Below are 18,765 nucleotides of genomic sequence, written 5' to 3'. Positions count from 1 at the left end.
TTGGATACTTGGTAACTTCTGCAAGTTGCTCTGGACCACCACTCTTCCATCCCTCCTTCAACTCTACCCTCACTAACCTAGGTGGTCTTCAAAAAAGCCACACATGTTTCTAACATCAGGACTTTGTACCTCCCCCCCCCCTGCAGATTCTTCTAGCTAGGAGCTTTGGGTCATCCAGAAGGTCACATGACTTACGTCTCTCATGATTTATGTCTCTACCCAAATGTCACCTAGGTTCACTATCTTCATTATTGCTCCCTCACAAAATAGCATCCCTGTCACTGTTGATCTTCTTGAGCTTTTTCTTTTTTTTTTCCATCAGATACGTTTTTGATGTTTTCTGCAGATCTCTCCCCAGTAGAATTACAGAAACGCCCCCACTGCATCCCCCAGACCGTAACAGAGTGCCTGGTATGAACTAAGTGCCAGTAAATGTGTGTCAAATGAATGCATGCGGGTCAAGTGAAGTCGCCTCCTAAAATAGAATGTCAGAGAGATGTGTTGGTTATACCTTGAATCATTAGACTAGAAATTCCTAATTGTTTTGGACAGTTGGTTTTTAATCGACGTTTTCCTTTTCCAAAAGAGCAGCATGCCATACCACATATATCACCTTTAAAACTAGGTCATACCCCATGTCCTGAGAGCCCGCAGCCCTGCAGAATTGCTGAGGAGATAGCCGTGGGTGCTCCCTGAGAAGTGAGGAGATAAGACTTATTTTCTTTCCCTCTGCAACATTACGACAACCTTCCTCTTTCAGGTTACTTACAACACTCTTCTCTGGTGACTCAGAAGTGTTGGTGTAAGTGTAAGGTCACTTTAAAAAAAAAAAAAAAGACAGGCTCTCATGTTCCCCAGACCAGCCTCGAATTTGCTATGTAGCAGTGGATGGCCTCGAATTCCTGGTCCTCTCCCCACCCGCTCCTGAGTGCTGAGATTACAGGTGTTCAATACCATGCTCGGTTTTATGTAGTGTTGGGGATGCAGCCAGGGCTTCACATGCCTCCTAGGTAAGCACGCTACCAACTTAGCTACATCCCCAGCCAAAAAAATCAACAAAACTGATCTTCAAGTGCCTCTAAGTAGATAGAAGGGGTAGAGCTAGTCGGTGTCTGACAGAGACAACACAGCGATCCCAACTAGCTTTTCAGGTATCCCCTCCCATGCTAAGCTCGCTTTGTTGCTGAATGAAGGAGCTGCTGTCTTCTAAGCAGGTGTGGTCCTTTCTATGACTTGCTCCTACTTGCTTGTCTGCTCCACCGAAAGCCCTGACAAAGTGGAAATCATTCCAAACCATGACAAGTATGGAGAGTGAAAACCACAACTCAATGGCTTAAAGGCACTTAGCAGTCCTAAATCATGGTTTGTGGTAGGGGGCACATACCCAAAAGTAGTCCAGAAACTGCTGTGCACTTACAGAAATATCTGTCTTTGTTTTAAAAACTGCTCAGGAAGGCAGAGGCAGGTGGATGTCTGAGTGCAAGGCCAGCCAGGACTACACAGTAAGATCCTGTCTCAAAATAAATAAAAAATAATAGTAAATATTTTTTTTAAATGTGCGGGGAGGGGGCACCCCCATCTTTTTCCCCCAGGGTACTCTTGAGGAGTGAGGGATAAGAGATTTAGATAGCAATATAGTGGTGAAAGAGAAAGAAACACAGGATAGCTTTGGGAGGACCTGGATCAATATCCACCAGCCCCTTCTGTCTCATATAAGAGCTTTTTAAAGGAATGCCAAGGGGTTGAGCAAAAGACCTCCGCCTAGCACAGCCAAGTGCACACCCTTCTAAACACCTGGTAACCACCATGCACGTGGTCAATCTATCCCCTTATGCAGCCCTGTTGGGTAAAGCAAGCTCAGATCTCACTAGGAAACCTCTGTGGGCTCCCCCCCCCCAAAAAAAAAAAAACCCTCTCAAATTCTTTGGCCTCGGCTGCACTATCCAGGGCTTCCACTTTATCTGCATTGCACACACTTGGCCAGTCATTTCCTCCTGTCTTCTTGAATCTGTCCCTCACCAGTGTCTTTCCTCCAGATGTGTCTCTCTTTGGTCTACCAGGGGCCTCTTGGGGAAAATATCTTAGAATCCAGGAACTCTTATTTACTTATTTATTTTGGTGTTTTGAGACAGGGTCTCACTCTGTGGCCCTAAGTGGCTTGAAACTCCCTTTCTACACCAAACTGGCCTTGCATTCACAGAGATCCTCCTGCCTCTGCCTCCAGAATGCTGGGATTAAAGGTGTGCACCACCAAGCCCAGCCCCCACCCCACCCCAGAACATGTAAAGCCTCACTGTCCAGACCTGGCTGGAACTCACAGTGTAGATCAGACAGGCTTTGAGCTCAAAGAAGTGTACTTTCTTTTGCCCCCTGGGTGCTGGGATTAAAGTTCTGAACTGCTGTATTTGCCCAGAATTCCAGGAACTTTCAAAGTTGATTATATGAGAGACTCAGAGTTGAAATCTTGGGCCTAAAATGAAGAGGACCAAAAATCTGAATGTAGAGTTTTTCCAGTGAGCATCCATCAGGTCTTACAATTGTGGAGTACCTCAAAAGTGGCCATAATGGCATATGTCACATACCTAGGAAGGGCCTCTGGCCAAAGATTGATCCCCTATTAGGCTTGGAGGAAGACACACATGTGCCTTATAGTGGTGGGGAGTAGGAAGTATGACCAAAGCAGAGAATGTTCTTGACCAGCTGGAAGCTGCTGTCTTCACTGAAAAGGAAACCATACTTTATTGCCTACCCATCCCCTTTTAGCAGCAAACAGAAAGATAAAGTTGTCACATGACAGTATTTCCTCCTTTGTTTAGGTGGTAGTATTTCAGTAGGACAGTGAGTTTGAAAAGTGCAATTTGAACTAAATATCCTAGATGTTATAAAGAACTATGAAGATGGGAGAAACTTGCCAGGCATTATCCAAGGATAAGGTGAATCCCAGCAACCTGACAAGGATTTAAAATGTAAAACTGGACTTTGTTTTAGGGATGCGATAGATCCACTGTAAAAATGAAGAAACAGACACAGATTTCTCAGGAAGTCACGGCAGGTAGCAACAAAGCTGGGTATGAAATCAGTAGTCTGGCCGGGCGGTGGTGGCGCACGCCTTTAATCCCAGCACTCGGGAGGCAGAGCCAGGCGGATCTCTGTGAGTTCGAGGCCAGCCTGGTCTCCAAAGCGAGTTCCAGGAAAGGCGCAAAGCTACACAGAGAAACCCTGTCTCGAAAAACAAAACAAAACAAAAAAAAAAAAAAAAAAAGAAATCAGTAGTCTGACTTCCAAGTCTGCACCCACAATACCTGGTTGCCAATGTCTATGATTAGCTTACCATTCTTTTATTTAGAAGACTGCACGTATCTCTGTTACTGTCTGATGTGGGCTTTGGGGACAATGTTGAGAACTTAAGAGTTAATGACTTTGTAATATCCAAAAACTCAGGCTTCTTGTTCCAAAAGCAAGCTTGCCAAGTTTAATTTATGAGCACCTCTAAGATCCAACACATTGGAACAATCAGGACCTTTGTGAGGAAGGCAATCCCTCTGTGTCTTGTTCAAAAGACTTCCTAGAAGCCATTGACTGGGGCTACATTCCAGGCTCTTGCAAGATAGGGGAAGGCTGGACAACCTACCAGTTGGTGGCTTGTTGAAATGAAGTTTTCACATCAGTTTCTCACTAGAAAGGCTAGTGAACGGGCCCCGCCTGTATCGAGTTTATAGGACAGATATTACTCAGGACTGCAGCATCATTTCAATCAGCAGAGTAAGAAGGGGGCAATAGAGGAGTCTGACCAGAGAACGAAAATTTGAATAGATCCTGCATTGAGATAGACTATAAACAGATACCAAAAGCCAAAGCGTAGCACCAGGAAAGGATGTGGTGAGGATCAATACAGTTCAATACTAGATAACAGTAATTCTTGGTAAAAGCCAAAACCAAGTGGTGATAATCAGCTGTCTTTGGTTGGTTGGTTGGTTGGTTTTTGTTTTTTTGAGACTCTGTAGCCCTCCCTGGCTGTCCTGGAACTTGCTTTGTAGACCAGGCTGGTCTTGAACTCACAAGACCTACCTCTGCCTCCTCAGTGCTGGGATTAAAAGGATGTGCCACTATTGCCCTGTTGTCAGATGTCTTTTGTACAAAGAATTGTGAAACATACAGTTTCATTTAAGGGGTCAGGGAGGCTGTTCTCTGGAAGGTGGCTTCTAGCACTGGGACAAATTAATAACCAGATCTGCTGAACGAAGGCCCAATCTGTAAACCCACCTGAGTCCAAACAGATTTCCATCCCCCCTAGCTCCCAGAAAACAGGTAGCCCTCAGATCTGCGGTCTACTCTGGAGAAATGAGGGTTTGAGGCAGGGCAGGGAAGACATGAGTAGTAGACGGTAGCACAGGTGGTCCCACTTTTTCAGCACATTTTTACGTCATGTGGGCTACCTAAAGTAGAGCCCACAGTCCAAACCGATGTTCTGTTGGTTGGTCTAGCGGCCTGCCAGTATTACTGAAGGGTTTGGTTCCTTTTAATCTCACACGATACTTCTGATTCTTTGAGCTTTTTTTTTTTTTTGGTTTTTTCGAGACAGGGTTTCTCTGTGTAGCTTTGCGCCTTTCCTGGAACTCACTTGGTAGCCCAGGCTGGCCTCGAACTCACAGAGATCCGCCTGGCTCTGCCTCCCGAGTGCTGGGATTAAAGGCGTGTGCCACCACCGCCCGGCTCTTTGAGCTTTTTCCCTTGCTCTTTTTTCCAGCCAGGATCAGGAAGCCAGCTATCTGGTCAACCTTAAGTCAGACTTAGCTTTCAGCAGTTTTGCCGTAAGAATCCCTTGAGTCTGGGTCTTGGACCCAGATCTTGGGTGTATAGATATCTCTCGAGCCAACCACCAAAATATTGCTGTGCACCGGCAACAGGCTTCATCGTGGTGGCAGCTGTGAGCAACCTAGCTGGGAGGGGGCTCTACATTCTACAGGATAACCCGATGTGTGTCTTGCTTTCAAAAAATGGAATTACAGCCGGGTGGTGGTGGTGCATGCCTTTAATCTAGCACTCAGGAGGCAGAGGTAGGTGGATCTCTGTGAGTTCGAGGTCAGTCTGGTCTGCAGAGCTAGTTCCAGGAGAGCCAGGGCTACACAAAGGAACCCTGTCTCAAACCCCACCCTCCAAAAAGATGGAATCACCACATTGAGATGCATTGAATTCCCCATCCTCCCCAACAGGCAGAATAAAGATGCCTTTCTACTTCTTCACCTCTAATGCACCCAGAACATCATAGTGTTGCACAAGGTCCTTCCAAAAGTGGCGTGGCTTGTCAGAGTCTAGGCAAAGCATGACCACATAACAAACATCTACTCCTCCCAGTCAAAAGGTTAACAGGCCACTAGCCCATGAAGAAACAGAAATTCCTTCTGAGCAGAACAATGTGGTTGCCAGATCTTCCACATGGGTATAGCAATGGGCTTGACTATGCATATTATATTTGGGCAAGAATATGAAACATCCCTTGAAGGGCTCCATTCAGGATTGGTGCCATGAGAAAACCATGGCAAGCACTTTTCACAAGGATCCAAAACACTGTGCTGGAGGACTCATTTTTTTGTGAGTTTAAGATAGTTTAAAGGTTCAGTAAGTCCTGTCATTAACCAAGAAACAAATATGAAAAAAAAAACCATTTATGTTTTCCTTATAATGTCCTATAGTTTTTCTTATAAATTTAATATTTTCATATCCAGCTCTTTATAACATCCCTTTTTGTATGTGTGTCACATGAGGCATTACATGGATATTTTTTAGGGATACTGCATGTTCTAGATTAACCTGTTATATTTATTCATTCTGCAATTGGTTACGAGTTCAAGTTATATACACTCTTGGGAACCAGAGATGATAAAGGTCATAGGAATATGTTTCTTCATCTGAGTTGACCTGTTGTCCACTTAGGAGATATATGCAGATTGTATGAATGTGTATATATATATATGCAGATATATAAAAATATATAAGCCCACAGGTGAAAAGTGACATGTAAGCAATGTGACAAGAAGAAAATAAAAGGCTGTTTGGGGGAGGGAGACATGGGCACAGAAACCAACTTCTTCCACCTGACATAGAGTTTTCCTCAGTGTGATTTAAAATTGGCCTCTAGGGAGAGTTAAGGACCATAACCATCATTTAGTTATAATGAGCAGAAAATCTCCTTAATCATATTAATTTACAAAAGAATGGTAGCACATGCCTTTAATCCCAGCACTTGGGAGGCAGAGGCAGGCAGATCCCTGTGATTTTTGAAGCCAGCTTGAGCTACATGGCAAGTCCAAGACCAGTCAGAGCTACACAGTGCTGTCTCAAAAAAAAAAAAAAAAGTAAGGAGGATGAATGGGTTGTTACTCATAAAGCTTAAGTCCAAGACTTCAAAGAGTAGGTAGTCACAAGTAATCTAAACTGTAGCAAAAGACAAAGGGCAGCACAAAGGCTATCTGTGAGGGACTAGTGGTGAAGCCAAATGATCTCCCACACAAGGGGGACAATGGCCCAGTGAAGGAAGAGAGACTTGTGAGCATCTCCTGGATGACTGACTGGTCAAAGTCATGCCTGGAGTGCCCTACCCTTCAGATCAAAAGCAGAACGGAGCTGGGTATGGTATCATACCCCTTTAACCTCAGCACTCAGGAGGCAGAGGTAGGCAGAAAGTCAGTTCAAGGCTAGCCTGGTCTAGTGAGTACCAGGCCAGCCAGGACTACAGGGAGAGACCTGTCTGAAAAAAAAAGGGGGGGGGATTAAAAAAATACATATGTGTTTATGTTTATAAAATGAGGCAATGGAAGAATGTGCTCTATTGTGGAATCTTGGTTTAAGATGTGGTACATTGTTTTTTATGCTGTGGGATATTTGTTTAATGAAAGATGTGTTGCATTCTTTTATGTTGCATTTGTTTAACTCTTTAAAGCTGTGTTACTTTGCCTGCCTAAAACTAACCTGATTGGTCTAATAAAGAGCGGAACAGCCAATAGCTAGACAGGAGAGAGAAATAGGTGGGGCTGCCAGGCAGAGAGGATAAATAGGAGGAGAAATCTAGGCTTGAGAGAAGAGGGAGGAATAAGAAGAGGGAGAGGAGGATGCCAGGGGCCAGTCAACAGCCAGCCACGGAGTAAGAAGGAAAGAAAGATATATAGAATAAAGAAAGGTAAAAAGCCCAGAGGCAAAAGATAGTTAAAGAGAAATGGGATAATTTAAATTAGGAAAGCTGGCTAGAAAGAAGCCAAGCTAAGGCTGGGCATTCATAAGTAAGAATAAATCTCCATGTGTTTATTCCGGAGCTGGGTAGCAGGCCCCCTCAAAGAGTAAAAAACAAAACAAAAAGAACACCACCTACAATACTCAGTCTATAAATGTGGTGACCCGACAGGGAAAGGGGGGATGTAAAGAGCACAGAGATGATGCCAGGAAGAACAGTAAATCAGGAAGGGGGGATGAGTAGGGCCAGGGCTTCAGACAGAGTGGAGGTAAAGACCTGAGCAGAGAGGCAGTCAGGACCAGAGATCTAACCAGGGCCTCTCTCAGGCTCAGAAGGTGAGTTCTACCACTGACCCACACTCCCAGCATCCACTGGAACATTGGAGACGAGGAAACAAGTTATGTCGGGGAAGGAACCATCAGCAGAACAGCCGACCTCAAAGTCCTCAGCCAATAGCGTCTTCCCCTAAAGGAAAAGCAACGTTCACGTGGCCAACCTGGAGTTGGAGGGAATGAAGTTAGGCCGATGAGAAGGGAAGGTCCTATGGGACCCCTCGGGCAGTAAGATGACAGTGCCAGAGTCTAAGGTTGCTTCTGACAGACCCTAATTTACATTTTGACAGGATTCCCCTCTTCCCTTCTTGTATGTTTGCCACTTGCCCTGTTCTCCTCTCTCCATCTCAAGCCCTCTGCTTACTCGTGATTCCCTTGCAAACATCAGCTGGCATGTGGCTTTTGGTTTGGTGTTATAGCAAGTGTTGACATTTCGGCCCATGCGCCTACTGTGATCTAATCGCTTAGCCATCCAGTGTTCTAATTCCAGATTCCTGGGTGACATAATGTTAGCCTCACATATGAGTAGGCTGGGTAATATTAGTCCACTGCGGTATCATAAACTGAGGTCAGACTCAGAAGTAAGCTGAAACTGCAGCATTTCCCAGAGTGAGCATGGGCAGATAATGAGTAGCACGTCTGCTTCAGCAGACGCCTCGGCATCTTTCTCCATAATACAGGATAGTCAACAACTCCAGCAGAGACAGGTTACCTGTAGCCCTTCTGCACTGTCATGCTCAGTGAGTTCCAAAGGGTGATAAGAATGGTAGAGGACTGTGGCTTTATTAGAATAACTATGACTTTATTATCTGCCTTTTGTCCAAGATCAAGGGTTAATTATGGCTTTCTAGTAAAAGCAGGGCTCTAAAGCTGTCTGTGGTAAGGCCTAGGTGTTTTTTTTTTTTTAATTTATATTGCCCATCTACAGATGAGTGATTTTTTACTAAAATGAAGTCCCAGGAAATTAAATGTAAAAACGTGGATATAAAACGGACCTGACTGTTTTACAGTTAGCTTTGATAGTGTATTAGTTACTTTACATATTGTTGGAAGACTTTACTGGAGGAAGGAATGGTCATTTGGCTCACAGTTTGAGGGAACTGTCCATCACAGGAGCTAGAGGCTGCCGTTCACACTAAAACCACAGTCAAGAAGGAGCAGTGAGGCCTGGTGCTCAGCTCATGGCCTCCCTTTGTGCAGCCGAGGACCCCAGCATGAGGAAGGTCTTCCCACCTTCATTAATCCTGACTGGATACTGTACAGACATACCCAGAGGTTTGTCTCCATGGTGATTCTAAGTCCATAAAGTTGACAATCCAAATCAACTATTACAGATGGAGATGCGTGCCCTGTCACATCCCTGTACTAAATACTTAGCTTGGTTTCTGCTCTGATTGCTACACTTTAAAATGTACTGTACTAAATCTTACCACCCCAACACTTAAATTGTCCAGCAGTGATAACAGATGGATAGCATTTCATGTTCTGAACAAGCACGGTAAGGAAAAAGGCCTTGTGACGTCATTGTACTTTTCTAATGTCTTACACGTAGTCCAAATGGGCGCCGGTGGAAGGAACCTGTTTTCTCCCTTGAAAAATAGTTCATACTTGTCCTGTTTAGATTCTCAATCATAGGTGATCTCTCCTGCCAAGTTTGGCTAAAATAGCTCCTATTTTTCTCCTAGGTTAGAAACAGATAAGAGAGGGGGAAGTAAAACACACACACACACACACACACACACACACACACACACACACACTATAGGAGTTATCTTTATAAATTTCAGGGACAGAAAGACAAAAAGCATCAATCGTCATTGATGGGGGAGGAGGCACCTAAATACTCAGTCTTCACTGAGGTCTGCAATCCTGGTTCTGTGACTGATAGAGAACCCTCTTCCTAAAGCTGCAGGCCTTGGAGTGTCCAACTGTTATCCTCGATTCTCTATGAAGTGAATTCGCTGATCCAGGTCCACACGGACCGGCTTCACCACAGAAGACAACATGTGATACCTGCAGAAACAATAAACACGTCATTGACTTGTTTACAAATTCTCCTGCCACAGCAATGAGTCAGAAGTCATACAGCTCATTCCAGGGACCTTGACCTCTGTTTTGTAAGACGGTGTGACCTCAGTTTCCAGAGAAATCTGGCTCACCGGAAATTCAAATTCACCTACGATTATCATAAAAACACCTGGAACGGTTTGCCAGGGAGACATAGAGTGCTTGCTCCTAGTGTTCCATGGTTTGCTTTTATCACCAGAATCAAAATACCGTAGAGTCCTCTATTTAGGAAAAATGTGGCTTCCACCCTTTGCCCAACATACTCTTTGAAAAACAAACTGGAAATAAAAAAAAACAAGAAACTATTTTTAGCAATTATTTCAAAGCTGTCCTTGCCAAGAATTTAAATTGTTCTCCATGCTGCCGTGTGAAACACACATGAATGCTGTTTTCCAAATTATCTTCTAGAAAGTAAATCATGTTTTTCTCAAGAAAAGTAACTAAAGTCAGGTGTGGTGGTGCATGTCTTTAATTCCAGCACTTGGGAGGCAGAGGCAGGTGGATCTCTTTGGAGTTCTATGAGTACAAGGATAGCCTGGTCTACACAGCAAGCTTCAGGCTAGCCAAGGCTACATAGTGAAACCTTGTTTCAAAAAAAAAAATGTAGCTGTAAATAAGTGAAGATTCTATAAGATCCAAATTGACAAACATTAAACATTCCATGAATTCATTTGTAAACCATACTGACCTTAACTGCTATAGCCATTCTAGAAGGTACCATGGCACGAAGCTGTCCCTGGGGTAGGTGGGTGGCTATTTTGTCCACTCAGTTCTTCTGACCTCCTTACTGGGATATTTCTCCACAGAGCCTACATTTGAGAGAAAGGCACAGCCCGCTCTGGTGCTGGGTAACTCTGTCTAGGGTGTTTTTATGGCAAGCAGCTGGAGATAAACATAAAACCTCACTCTGGAACAAGGAACGGGTTTGGTTACTAGCCACCATACGGATAAAGTCTCCCTGCAGGGCAAATATCAAGTATACTTGTAGACTATTAAGAAAGATTTGGATTTGGGGGTTTCTCCCACTTAACACACACATTGAGAATACAAGCTCTTCCTGTCAGCCTGGGAGAACTGGAGTTTGTAACCAGTGGTAGTTTAGTTCTTTGTACAGCAGGAAGCTTGTGCCTCCTGGGCCGTTTTGTGAAACTAGTACATGCTACCTCACTAGCTTGCAAGTAGGATAAACCTCACTTAATTGCAATACAGCAGGGCGATTCCCTACCTTCCTCTAGTTCCTGCTTTGAATTCTTACACCAGTCACACCAGAACCCAGCCCCATTTGTCTGCATAACACAGCCTCCCTTTTATTCAGGCTTCCTGGAAGTCCATTACTAGTAACCAAAATAATCCCAATACAGCCAGGCAGTGGTGGTGCACGCCTTTAATCCCAGAGGCAGGTGGATCTCAGGGAGTTTGAGGCCAGCCTGGTCTACAAATCGAGTTCCAGAACAGCCAGAACTGGTGCACAGAGAAACCCTGTCTCGAAACACCAAACCAAACCAAAATAACAAGGAAGATAGTCCGAGGTGTCTGTAGCTCAGTGGTAGAGGTTTGCCTAGCATGTGAATTGCCCTGGGTTCAGTTTCCAGTACCAAAATACATCTCTCTCTCTCTCTCTCTCTCTCTCTCTCTCTCTCTCTCTCTCTCTCTCTCTCTCTCTCTCTCTGCCCTGGGTTCAGTTTCCAGTACCAAAATACATACATACATACATACATTCTCTCTCTCTCTCTCTCTCTCTCTCTCTCTCTCTCTCTCTCACACACACACACACACACACACACACACACACACACACACACAGTAGACACTACTTTTGATAGAGTAGGAAGGGAGATGACTTTGAGAAAGACATTTGTAAACTATAATCCAGGGCTGGTGGGATGGCTCAGTGGGTTAGGGCACTTGCCACCAAACCTGAGGAGCTGAGTTCAATCCCTGGGATCCGAACGATGGAAGGACAAAACCAACTGCCTCAAGTTGTTCACTAACTTCTATAGGCGTGCCATGGCATCACACACACACACACACACACACACACACACACACACACACACACGCACACACTAATTGTTGCTACTCTATGGCAGATGGACAGAGAAAAGCATACCTGAAAGTATAGGGGCAGCACCAGGTAAAAAGTCATTACTTTGTCCAGAGGCGAGTTGATGGGACCTGAGATCTTGTGGTGGAGATGGAGAAGGTGGATTCCATGCTGAGGGATGAGGCAGTGTGTGTGTGTGTGTGTGTGTGTGTGTGTGTGTTTATAGTTCCTTTTAAATTCTCTGTAGTCAGTCCATTGAATAGTCCACAATCTATAATTCTATTAATTCTATTATAATTCTATTAATAGAAGACATAAAGCAATAACACTGTGAGCACATCTTTGTGCACATGTGCAGGAGTTTTTCCAGTTCGATACCCACAGGTGGAATGCCAGCGTCTCATGCATATGCATCTTCAGATTAACCAGACTGTCCCAGTGAGTCTCCAAAGTGAATACGTCTTTTATATATGAGGAATCAGTCTGTAGAATATTCTGATGTCCATGATTACCATAAACAAAATACTCAAATACTAGAGAGAGAAAATGCCAAGAAAGTTGAGAAAAAACAAACAAAAAACCAAAAACAAACAAACAAACAAAACCCCTGGGAGTTTAAACAGAACTGTAAAGTCAGTCAAACCTGCCATTCTATGAATTCTCTTGTAAGGACATGTCACATTCCTCTACTTTCAACTGTCCTTTACTTTGAATTCCCAGATCCTTTCTGAAAAAGAAATAAACGAAAATAAAAAAGAAATAAAAAGTGGTACAGGTCTATAAATGTTGACATTTCTGAATTTTTTTCCAGAAGTGTGAACCATGCTTAGCTGGCATTCCTTCACAACTCAGGATTTCATCTGACCCCTGCTACTGTTTAAATGTAAAATGTCCCCCACAGGCTCTTGTGTTTGAACATTTGGTCCCTACCTGGTGGCACTGTTTTGGAAGGTTGAGGAACCTCTTGGAGGTGGGGCCTCACTGTAGGAGGGGGGTGGATCTTAATGTTTGTAGCCTGTCTCCAAAGAGATATAGGTGAGTGGCCTCATGTGCTGCAGCCTTGAGTGACTGCCACCACCATGCCACCCTGCCATGACAGACTGTATCCTCCAACCATGGTCCGTAGCTCCTCCCCTCCCTCGGCTGGTTCTCCTCAGGTATTGGGTCACAGTCCTGAAAGAAGTAACTAATATGCTTCCTGCATTAACATCACTACAGGTTTCTCCCCTGGCAGCTTGAAATTTGCTGTTTTATTTCATTTTCAACAAAAGAATATAAAGACTTCAAACTCTGTTTCAGATAGACGCGCATGTGTGATACAGAGACACACATCTAAACTCAGAGCTTTCTCATTGGAAACTTGCAAGCTGGTAGAGTGAATTGGTAAGGAAACAAGTCTGGCATATGACGTTTTGCTGAAGTTGTTAGAGTATGTAAGTGCATCTAATACTATATAGGTCTAAGTGCATATGAAAATTAGGATAAGGGGCCAGAGAGATGGCTCAGTGGTTAAGAACACTGGCTGCTTTTCCTGAGAACCCATGTTCAATTCCCAGCACCGACATGGCAGTTCACAACTGTCTGTAGCTCTAGTTCCAGAGGATCCGACGCCCTCACACAGACATACATGCAGGCAAAACACCAGTGCACATGAAATAAAAATAAATAGAAATTAAAAAAAGAAAATTAGGATAAATAAAAATATGAGCTAGGGGCTGGAGGGACTGCTCTGGGTTTAAGAACTCTTGTTGCTCTTCCAAGAGGACCCAAGTTCAGGTCCCAGCACCCATGATGGGAAGCTGTAACTCCAGCTCTAGCAAATCCAACATCCATTCTCTTCTGGCCTCTATGAATGTACACACACACACACACACACACACACACACACACACACGCACACATTCTCACGAGAGAGAGAGACAGAGACAGAGACAGATGTTGGAAGGTATGCTGGCTAGTTTTTATTTTAACTTGACACAGCTGGAGTCATTTTGGAAGAGGGACCCTCAATTGAGAATATTCCCCCACTAGATAGGCCTGTGGGTAAGTCTGTGCTACATTTTTCTGATTGGTGATTGATGTGGGGGGCCCAGATCTCTGTGGCCAGTACCATTTCCTGGGCTGTGTTGTTCCTAGGTACTACAGGAAAGCAGAATAAGCAGGCCAGGGGGGAACACAGTAAGTAGCACTCCTCTCCGGCCTCTACATCAGTTCCTGCCTCCAAGTTCAGGCCTTGAGTTCCTGCCCTGACTTCCTTCAGTGATGGACCGTGATGTGAAAATGTAAGTGAAATAAACCCTTCCCTCCCTAGGTTGCTTTTGGTCACAGTATTTTATCACAGCAACAGAAACCGTAACTAAGACAGAAGGTAAATATTCTTTTGGAAGTATTTTACCTTGTGAGATCTTTCAAAAGCCCTTTCTCCTGTGCATTTAAAGTGGAATCAAAGGCCGCTTGCTTTTAAGCTATGAACACTGTATTTGCCTCCTTTGGGGCTCAGAGGGCTTGAGCTGGGAAAGATAACCTGCAGATGCAGAAACAGGTGCAGATTGGCCAAGGTGGATCAGTCAAGGGGCCAATTACCAGCACCGCTGGAATCCAGGCTTAGGGAGGCTGCGAACATCCCTCTCTTCTTGCCAGCCAGGCATCCCACTCTTTTGTCTTGTGGCTGCCCACTCTCCCGGGACTGCCTCCTGCTCTCCCATGACTTCTCCTGCGTCAGCCTTTCCTCCGCTTGTTACATTGTAGCTGGAAAAGATTTACAACGTACACGTGCTCCGTCCGGGCCTCCCCTCACACTATCGGCTATCCCTAAAGAGGATATGCTGTTTAACCTACAGGTATTTTTTGTCTTTTTTTAAAGTATACTTTATGGAACAAGGATGAAATAATTTGAGTTTGAACCACTAGCTGGGATCAAGGAGAAGGGGAGTGAAGAATGGGTGATTTTGGTTGATTACCATGAAGAAATGGGGTCCCAGTGTTGCCGTGTGTGTGTGTGTGTGTGTGTGTGTGTGTGTGTGTGTGTGTGTGTGTGTGTGTACATACCTGCTTGTCTGTATGTGCAGTTGTATGTGTGTACACCTGCCTGTCTGTATGTGCGTGTGTGTGTGTGTGTGTGTGTGTGTGTGTGTGTGTGTGTGTGCCTATGGAGACCAGAAGAAGGTATTGGAGTAACAGGTAGTTGTGAGCAATCTGATGTGGGTATTGGGAACCCAGTCCAGGTCCTCTGCAAGAACAGAAAGTGCTCTTAACTGCTGAGCCATCTCTTCAGCATATAGTTTTTCATGACCCAGGAATCCAAGTTTTTAAGCGTAGCTCTCCACTCTTGAATGTTGGAATGCACCCAACTTAATAAAAGCAGCAGCAACATCTGTGCAAGTTACTGAGCTTGGGAGGGGCCTGCCGTATGGCTTGTGAGCTGCCGCCTTGGCCCCTTTAACGAGAATTCTGTGGTGGTCAACTTGATTCCCAGGCTTGCAGAATTCATGATGCAGTGTTGAGAAAACGAGAAGGAGTAACAAGATCTGGGAGATGAAAAGAAGAAGGAAGAACCCAGCCAGGCGCTGTAAGATGACAGTGATAGCAGGGAGCCAGGGCAGTGGGGGAGGGGAGACGTAAGAGGAAAAGAGCTGCGGATGCGGTATGGGTGGCTAGACAGTCTCTGTGGGGGAGGAGGCAGTGGGGAGAAGTGCAGAGAAAGAGGACTAGTGTGGTGGAGCACAGCTCATGAACGGGATTCCCTTTAACGCTTGCCGGAGGAATTCAGGACTGGAACTTGTGGAAAATACTTTTTAGGTGCTGGAGAGGTGGCTCAATAGTCACATGCCTGCCACTCTTCTAGAGGAACCCAGTTCAGTTCCAAATACCTGCTGTAGCTCCCAACTACCTGTAACTCCAGTTCTAAGGGATCTGGCCTCTAAGGGCATCCACATACACTTGACATTCACTGCCATGGACACATATATAAACAATAATAAAAAATCTTTAAAAATACTTTTTTTCTTAGGAGGCTGAGGCAGGAGGATTGCCGTGAGTCTGAGGCCAGGTTGGACTACAGTACAAGACCCTGTCTTGGTAAATGAATAAATAAAATTTTTGGAGTGTGCAAAATGGGGCTTTAAAAATGCGATTCCAGGGGTTAAGAGCATGGGCTAGACTTTTAGAGGACCAGGGTTCAGCTAGGTTCCCAGTACCCATAGGGCAGCTCCTGGTAACTCCAGTCCCAGGAGATTTGATGCCCTCTACTGTCCTCCACAGGCAATGCATGCAGGCGAAACACTCATGTACATAAAATAAAAGATAAAATGAAAATGTGATTCTATATGGAGCCTGCATCACTTTGGGTCCTGGTGATTCCTGGAAACAGGATTCTCAGTAATGGGCTGTTGAAACAGCTGGGGAATTTATGAAAGCAATCATTGCTGATTAGAAGGATCTTGGGTACATCAGAAAATTACTGGGAGAATTATAGGGAGGCTCCGAACGTGAACAGGAGCTGAGAGGACTGGGTGATCAAGAACCCAGAGCGAGGTCATCCAACTGGAACAGTGTGTCTGTCTTGTGAGCACACAATGCACACTGTCACCCTGGCTCAGCTTTCCTTGTTACTCTGCTGGATGGGGAATACCACCACCAGCAGTAGAATCAATGCTGGGTAACACTGTCCCTATTTCTTTTTTATCAAGGCTCAAAACCCTGAGTGGGATGCTTCTAAATGGTGACCTTAGGTCACATGCTTGTTCCCTCACTGTGAGGAATCTGGGGAACAAGTGTCTGTTATTTTTAGCTTCCTTAGTGGGAGGTAAAAACCTGCCTCCTGCCAAGAGTCATGAACTAGGGACTTTCTCCAACAGGAGATTGTTTGTATTATCAAGCATTGTGTAGCCGTGTATCTACCACAGAACCTCAGGAGAAGTCATGTACAATGGTAAGGATGATCTGGAGTGGCCAATGTCTGTCAGAATAAGATACCTCATCACCATCACCATCATCATCATCATCATCATCATCATCATCATCATTTGGTTTTTCGAGACAGGGTCTCTTTGTGTAGCCTTGGCTGTCCTGGAATCTTCTCTGTAGACCAGGCTGGTCTTAAAATCACAGAGATCCTCCTGCCTCTGCCTCCTGAATGCTGGGATTAAAGACCCGTGACACCACTGCCAGGCTAAGATACATTATTGTGGGCCAACAACAAAGGACTTGAAAAGGCCAGTCACATCGACAAAGATGTATTTCAGGTCATGTCATTTGCACATTTTGAATATTGACTTCACTTTGGGTGCTTAGAAGCCTCTAGAATATTACTGATCTCATAATGGGGGGAGGGGGGGAGGAAAAGAGAAGGAGGCATTGCAAGTCACACTCTTTTTTTGGAGCTTCTGTTTGGAAGTGATGACCATAACTTGCTTGCGTATTACTGCTCAAAATAAACCAGGCGGCCAATGTGATTTCTGTGTCACTGGGAAGAGCAGGGCAATTATTATATTTGGGAAAGAATAAGAAAACACACACACACATACACACACACACACACACACACACAACGCATGCTCATGTGTTTTGAAACAAGTCTTATGTACCTCAAGCTGATCTCAATTTGAACCCATTATATAGCTCAGGTTTGAACTCTTGATTTTCACTGTTACCTCTCCAAGTGCTGGGATTATGGACAAGAACCAGCATGCCAGCAGAATAGTATCTTGACTAGGCACTATCATACTTCAGTCATCATCAAGGAGGGAGAGATGGTGTGCTAGGTAGTGGGACTGAGAAACTCAGAGGCAAGAGACGGGATGGTGCTTGAGTGGCAGTCAAAGTTGCTGGCTGCTCATGGAGCTTAACACTGTATGTAGGGCTAAGGAAAAAGAACAGTGCTGGCCGGGCGGTGGTGGCGCACGCCTTTAATTCCAGCATTGGGAGGCAGAGCCAGGCGGATCTCTGTGAGTTCGAGGCCAATCTGGTCTACAGAGCGAGATCCAGGACAGGCTCCAAAACTACACAGAGAAACCCTGTCTTGAAAAAACAAAACAAACAAAAAACAAAACAAGAAAAAAACAAAACAAAACAAAACAAAACAACCCAAAAAACAAACAATGCTAATAGGCAGGGAATGGTCGTGATACCTGGTTTGCAGGCTAATTCTGCAGGTAATGAGGCATCATGAGGGCATTTAGAATGCCCTCATGATGCATTTAGAAGAGGGCTAGCAGTGCTTTGGGCAGATCCCTCTGGTTGAAGCGTGGACTTGAGGGTTATCTGTGGAAAGTGAGGATGACTCCAACAAGCTAGGAAGAGAGGAGAGGTGGTAGCAGAGAGAGGGACCAAAGTGACTGGCTTTGTTGACTGATCAGATGGGATGGGTGGGAAGAGAAGGATGGTTAAAGATGCTCCAGTGCATCCAGCCTGAGCAATTTCATTTCCTTCATCTTCCCACCCAGTGACAGAACTGAATGCCAGCAGCACCTCTGTAGCCTTTTACAGTGCAGGACCTCCAGCTTCCCCAGATGTGTGCACACAACAAAGCCAAAGGCTTCCAAGGAAATCAAATAGCCTGACGGCGTTTTCATGTACAATGACGGAAGTCAGAAATGAAGGCTGGCTCTCGGGGGACAAGCTAATTTCTTTTGTCCTCTTCCCCTCCCCCCATTTCCTATTTCTTGTTACCTTGGCTGGATATGCAGTCCTGTTGAGACAAGAAAGGCTGGAACAAGTGTGAATTACAGAGAGCTCTTCCCAAAGCTCTTTGCTCCAAGAGTTTCACAGTCCTCAAAGATGCAGGCAGCTTCATATCTGGTATTACAAGAAAGCATTTATCAGTGTGGGAAAATATGTATATACATACATGTTTGTCTCAGCAAAACTCACAGTATTAGAGAACAAGAAATAACCTCCATGTTAAAAAAATTCATACTTTGTTAAGTTGGGACACATCTACTCTTTCTTTGATAACGTTTTAAAATAATGGGATGGAAGAATGCTTCTATTATTGTTAAGAAAAAGCAAAACATAAAAGTAAGTACTATTGTAAAGATTTATTTTATTTTATGAAAGTATAGAGGAAACTGAGGTGCTGTGGTCCTAGGTGTGAT

The 18,765-nt window shown here is 44.6% G+C and overlaps 1 long non-coding RNA gene across 1 annotated transcript; it reads left to right on the top strand.

Annotated features, from left to right (window-relative positions):
- The first annotated feature begins 7,346 nt into the window (after positions 1 to 7,346).
- On the top strand, positions 7,347 to 15,784 carry LOC131920688 (uncharacterized). Its single transcript, XR_009381751.1, has 5 exons — positions 7,347 to 8,300; positions 12,971 to 13,054; positions 13,808 to 13,953; positions 14,420 to 14,511; positions 15,681 to 15,784. It is a non-coding gene; the product is annotated as an uncharacterized LOC131920688 (long non-coding RNA).
- Positions 15,785 to 18,765: the final 2,981 nt, after the last annotated feature.

Source organism: Peromyscus eremicus, chromosome 10, assembly GCF_949786415.1.
Source record: "Peromyscus eremicus chromosome 10, PerEre_H2_v1, whole genome shotgun sequence".
NCBI classification, from domain to species: Eukaryota; Metazoa; Chordata; class Mammalia; order Rodentia; family Cricetidae; genus Peromyscus; species Peromyscus eremicus.
This window is presented reverse-complemented; position numbering and strand designations above follow the sequence as displayed.